Source organism: Amblyraja radiata, chromosome 38 (genome assembly GCF_010909765.2).
Source record: "Amblyraja radiata isolate CabotCenter1 chromosome 38, sAmbRad1.1.pri, whole genome shotgun sequence".
Classification (NCBI taxonomy): Eukaryota; Metazoa; Chordata; class Chondrichthyes; order Rajiformes; family Rajidae; genus Amblyraja; species Amblyraja radiata.
Genome location: NC_045993.1, coordinates 2,942,911 through 2,948,910, shown reverse-complemented (window position 1 = coordinate 2,948,910; position 6,000 = coordinate 2,942,911). Strand labels below are relative to the sequence as shown.

General features: G+C 48.3%; 1 protein-coding gene across 3 annotated transcripts in view; it reads left to right on the top strand.

The window, feature by feature from the left end:
* Window positions 1–218: 218 nt before the first annotated feature.
* pla2g6 (phospholipase A2 group VI) overlaps window positions 219–6,000 on the top strand; it is a 38,739-nt gene continuing 32,957 nt past the window's right edge. For 2 of the 3 annotated variants that reach the window (XM_033013059.1, XM_033013057.1), the window contains exons 1-2: window positions 219–324; window positions 4,431–4,439. The gene's annotated coding sequence lies outside the window, so the exon portion shown is untranslated. The remainder of the gene's footprint in view (window positions 325–4,430; window positions 4,440–6,000) is intronic. The other variant, XM_033013058.1, reaches the window with a different exon arrangement.

Genomic DNA, 6,000 nt, shown 5'->3' with positions numbered 1-6,000 from the left:
AAGATCATAGAACTCTTGACTCATTGTGTCTCCCTGCCAGCATCAAAGATGGCGCCGGCCATACTGGCACAGCCGCGTGACGCCGCCCCCGCTCCGTGACAGCACCGTGCTGTGGTCCCGCCCCCCGCCGCGCCGCCATTGGTCGGAGCGCCGGCTGTCCGGGCTCTGAGTGGGCGAGGCGGCTGTCCGTCAGGCGGGGGGGGAGGGGGAGGGGGAGGGGCTGGGGTTGGGACGGGGACGGGGTGCGGGGACGGGAGGAGCCGGGCTGCAGGGAAATGGGGAGTGGGTGAAGGTGAACGGTGGTGGTGCAGGTGTCGGTGCAGGTGAGGAGGGGGCGCTGTTGTGGCGGCAGCGGCGCGGGGGGGGGGGGGAGATGGAGATGATGATGATGGAGTCGTTGCCATGGCAGTGGGGGCCTGGCCCTGCGGCGCCGGCAGCAGCAGCATCCCCCCCCCCCCTCATCATCATCATCATCATCATCCCGGGGCCGGGGTTGTGGCCCACACCTGAGACCCAGGCTTTGGCCTTGGTGCTTGGGGCTTGTACTACATTGTGCTTTGAGGCTTGGGGCTTGTACCTAGTACATTGTACCTTGGGGCTTGTACTACATTGTGCTTTGAGGCTTGGGGGCTTGTACCTTGTGCCTTGTACCTTGGGGCTTGTACCTTGTGCCTTGTACCTTGGGGCTTGTACTACATTGTGCTTTGAGGCTTGGGGCTTGTACCTAGTACATTGTACCTTGGGGCCCCTGGGTCTATGGCTTAGGCTTGTGTTTTGGGGCATTTGCTTGGGACGGGACTTCTGTCTTGGTACCCAGGTTTGGTACTTGTAGTACGATTGTGCTTTGGGGCTTGTACCTAGTACATTGTGGCTTGGGGCCCCTGGGTCTGTGGCTTAGGCTTGTGGTTTGAGGCATTTGCATGGGACGGGACCTCTGTCTTGGTACCCAGGTTCGGGGCTTGCAGCCCAAGCTTGGGGCCCTTGGGTCTGTGGATTGGACCTTTGCTTGTGATTTGGGGCTCTAGGTTGGGGCTTGGGGCTTGTGAGCCAAGCGTGGGGCCCCTGAGTTTTGCGGCTTGGAGCCCAAGCTCGTGGCATGGAGCTTGTGGCTTGTGGCCAGAGCTTGGGGCCCAAGCATGGGGATCAAAGTTGTGGCTTGGCAACCCTGGGCTTGGGACCGAGGCTAGTGGCTTGGAGTTCAAGCTTTGGGCCGCGGGCTATGAGTTCCCGGGTTTGTGGCTAAAGCTTGCGGGCCTCGGGGTTAGTCTGGTGTCTTGAGGTTAGGGGCCCCTGGGCTTGTGGCTCCAGGCTTGGGAGTCTAGCTAGAGACAAAATGCTGCAGTAACTCAGCAGGTCAGGCAGTATCTCTGGAGAGAAGGAATGGGTGACGTTTCGGGGTCGAGATCCTCCAGACTGCAGGTCAGGGGAGAGGGAGTCTAGAGATATGGAAGGGTAAGTTCTGGAAACGACAGAAGAAGCAGACTGATTCAAGATTCAAGAGAGTTTATTGTCATGTGTCCCTGACTTATCTATACTCCCAAGCCTTTCCTGACGTCCTCTGAGTGAGGGCTACATGTATATATGTATGTAGTTTGTTTTGTTGTGCTATTCTTCTAACAAATGTAAAGCACTTTGGCCAACGAGAGTTGTTTTTTAAATGTGCTATATAAATAAATGGGACTTGACTTGACTTGATAGGACAATGAAATTCTTGCTTTGCTTCAGCACAACAGAACATAGTAGGCATGACTACAGAACAGATCAGTGTGTCCATATACCATTATATAAATATATACACACATGAATAAATAAACTGATAAAGTGCAAATATACAGATAATGGGCTATTAATGTTCAGAGTTTTGTCGGAACCGAGTTTATTTGTTTGTAATGTATGGCTGCAGAAACGACATTTCGTTTGGACCTCAAGGGGTCCAAATGACAATAAATTGAATTGTATTGTATTAATGGCTGTGGGGAAGTAGCTACTCCTGAACCTGGTCGTTGCAGTCTTCAGGAAAGGAAATGTAGAATGGTTCATTGTTGGCTGAGGGGAAGGCGACAAGGGGGCATACAATCAGTAAAATTAATCAGGATAGTGAAACTAGTCGGAGAACTAGGGTGGGGGGAGGGATGGTGGCAGTCCCTCATTGGCAGACCCCTGGCCATCTTCCTGGTGAATTGCAGTTGTTAGTGTCAAGGCCAAGTGAGTGGTTCCACATACAGAATGTCTTTAGGAATATCACTCCTATGAAACATGCATTCAGGGAACCATAAAAATCGAAATTGATATGGTACAATGCAAAGATAGACACAGAAAGCTGGAGTAACTCCGCAGGTCAGACAGCATCTGTGGAGAAAAGGAACAGGTGACGTTTCGGATCTAGACCCTTCTTCAGTCCCTGGTTAGGGTGGTTAGGTCTCGACCCGAAACGTCACCCATCCCTTCTCTCCAGAGATGCTGCCTATCCCGCTGAGTTACTCCAGCTTTTTCTGCCTATCTTTGGTTTAAACCGGCATCTGCAGTTCCTTCCTACACATGGTAAGCGCGATCTGGGAAGCGCGATTCTCTCCCCCTTCTGCAATCTTTGAAAACATGCTGATGCTAGGCCAATACTCGAACGCCCAGTTATTGCCTGCAAGCCTAACTGAAGTCAGTTGCGTGGGAATCAAGGACAAGGTTGTTGGTCTGGAATAACATTCAGTGCCATGTTAGCATGCGGTGGGTTAAAATATGTTGCAAACCTGAAATTAACCAATGAAACTTTTTTTGTTGTTGTGTATGGCCCTATGGTAATTCGCATATGTACCTTAATTGGTACACGTGACAATAAAATACCTTTGATCCTGGGTCACTCGCAACTCTACCGCTGTGCAACTGCTGTTCCTTTCATTTTGTATGCTTGCCAAATGAGAGTAATAGTTGACATGAGATTTGCATATACTCCATTCTGTTATCAGCCAATATCTTTCCAATCAAAGGCTTATTATTATCGGTGAGTGCATCAATTTGTATTCATTGGCCGCCTGCATTTGCCTAGAAAGCCTCCCGATGCTCTTTCGAGAAGTATCAGCAAACAAACTAGTTGTTCAAGAAGGGACTGCAGATGCTGGAAAAATCGAAGGTGGACAAAAATGCTGGAGAAACTCAGCGGGTGAGGCAGCATCTATGGAGAGAAGGAATAGGTGACGTTTGGGGTAGGGACCCTTCTTCAGACTTCAAACAAACTAGGTCACATAATGAAATATTCAGGTGTATGGAGGTTTATAAAGGACGAGAGGAAGGAGGCAGACAGGTTTAAGGAGGGAATTCCGGGCCTTGTATATCTTTGTTTGGCAGCGAAACAGTCTTGACGCCTGTTCTTCCAAACTAGATGTTGCAACAACAAATGCTAAATGTTGCAACTTACCGAGGTACAATTTGACAGCTGAAAGATTGCTTCTAACTTCTGATCGTATGTAATCTTGTGATTATAATTGGATTAAAATTATTTTAATTCTTTAGCATTGCTGGTGTGCGACTTTGCGACAAATTGGATTTCACTAAACCTGTTTGCTGCTCGTAAGCGCTAACTCGTTGCCTGGCACTTTGATTCTAATCTGGAATAAGCAATGAATATGTGAGAACGAAAGCTAGATACTGTTGAGGTTGGAGATCTGAAATCGGAACTGAGAACGCTGGAAGGATTCACCAGGTCAGGAAGAAAGACACAGCGATGGTGGTGGGGGAAAATTTTAGTTTAGGAAGGAATTGCAGATGCTGGTTTACACCGAAGATAGAGACAAATGCTGGAGTTACTCAGGGGTAGATCTCAACGGAAGGAAGGTCGGCGAGCCCCAGGCGGGTCAAAGAAATGCTTCAAGGACAACATCAAGAACAGTTTGAAGAAATTCCACATTACATCGAGCATCCGGGAGCACATTGCACTGGACAGGCGCTCCTGGAGGAAATCCGTGCAGGAAGGTGCTGCAAGTCATGAAACGGAACTACGCCGTGTCGCAGAGACAACGCAACAGCACCGTAAGGAGAGAGAGAAGGGGGCTCGACGACTACCAACTCCAGTGCCCACCTTGCACCAAGGTGTGTGGATCACAGCTCGGCCTCTACAGACATCTGCAGACCCACAAGTAGACAACCCTATGGAGAGGAGAGGACAGTCGTACTCGTTTTGAGTGACCACCGATGATGAGGAGACGTACAGTCTTTTACCCAATCTATTATGGACACAAATTGATGAGTCTATCTTTAGTTTGGTGTACTTTATTGGTACAATGTTTGGCAGATGCAGTATAATGTGGATAAATGTGAGGTTATCCATTTTGGTGGCAAAAATAGGAAAGCAGACTATTATCTAAATGGTGGCCGACTAGGAAAAGGGGAGATGCAGCGAGACCTGGGTGTCATGGTACACCAGTCATTGAAAGTAGGCATGCAGGTGCAGCAGGCAGTGAAGAAAGCGAATGGTATGTTAGCTTTCATAGCAAAAGGATTTGAGTATAGGAGCAGGGACGTTCTACTGCAGTTGTACAGGGTCTTGGTGAGACCACACCTGGAGTATTGCGTACAGTTTTGGTCTCCAAATCTGAGGAAGGACATTATTGCCATAGAGGGAGTGCAGAGAAGGTTCACCAGACTGATTCCTGGGATGTCAGGACTGTCTTATGAAGAAAGACTGGATAGACTTGGTTTATACTCTCTAGAATTTAGGAGATTGAGAGGGGATCTTATAGAAACTTATAAAATTCTTAAGGGGTTGGACAGGCTAGATGCAGGAAGATTGCTCCCGATGTTGGGGAAGTCCAGGACAAGGGGTCACAGCTTAAGGATAAGGGGGGAAATCCTTTAAAACCGAGATGAGAAAAACTTTTTTCACACAGAGAGTGGTGAATCTCTGGAACTCTCTGCCACAGAGGGTAGTCGAGGCCAGTTCATTGGCTATATTTAAGAGGGAGTTAGATGTGGCCCTTGTGGCTAAGGGGATCAGAGGGTATGGAGAGAAGGCAGGTACGGGATACTGAGTTGGATGATCAGCCATGATCATATTGAATGGCGGTGCAGGCTCGAAGGGCCGAATGGCCTACTCCTGCACCTAATTTCTATGTTTCTATGTCCCATGTACCGAGGTGCAGTGAAAAGTTTCTTGTTGCCTGCTATCCAGTCAGCAGAAAGACTATGCATGATTACAATCAAGCCGTCCACTGTGTACAGATACGGGATAAAGGGAATAACGTTTAGTGTAAAGTAAAGTCCGATTAATGATAGTCCAAGGGTCTCCACTGAGGTAGATGGTATGTCAGGACCACACTCCAGTTGGTGACAGGATGGTTCAGTTGCTTGACAATGTCTTGGTGGCTGATGCTATTGCTTGTGAGAATAACGTTCACATTATTTGCACATTCCAATGGTATTCGGGGAATGAGAACAAGATTACAGACAGTCCTAGAACACAAACGCTGCCTAACTGGTAACCAAGTTTAGTTTAGTTTAGAGATACAGTGCAGAAACGGGCACGGAGTCCGTGCCGACCAGCGATCCCCCTGTACACTAGCACTATCCTACACACTAGGCCCAATTTAAAATTTTACCAAAGCCAATAAACCTACAAACCTGCACGTATAGGAACTGTATATCAGGAGGTGCAAATCCAGAGCCAACAAGATCATGGGGGACCCCTTCCACCCCAGCAACAGACTGTTCCAGCTGCTACGGTCAGGCAAACGCCTCCGCTGCCATGCTGTGAAAACAGAGAGGATGAGTGGGAGTTTCTTCCCAGAGGCCATTAGGACTGTAAACTCCTATCTCACCAGGGATTAACTTACTGTACCAGTTTACTGTTGTGTGATGTCTTTTTAGATTGCTGTTTCTTTTTGTTTTTGTTCTCCCACAAATATGTAATTACCGATCCTGTTCCATTCTGTTTTGTAGTTGTTTTTGCACAATCCGCAAGCATTGCCACTTTTCATTTCACTGCACATCTTGTATGCGTATGTGACGAATAAG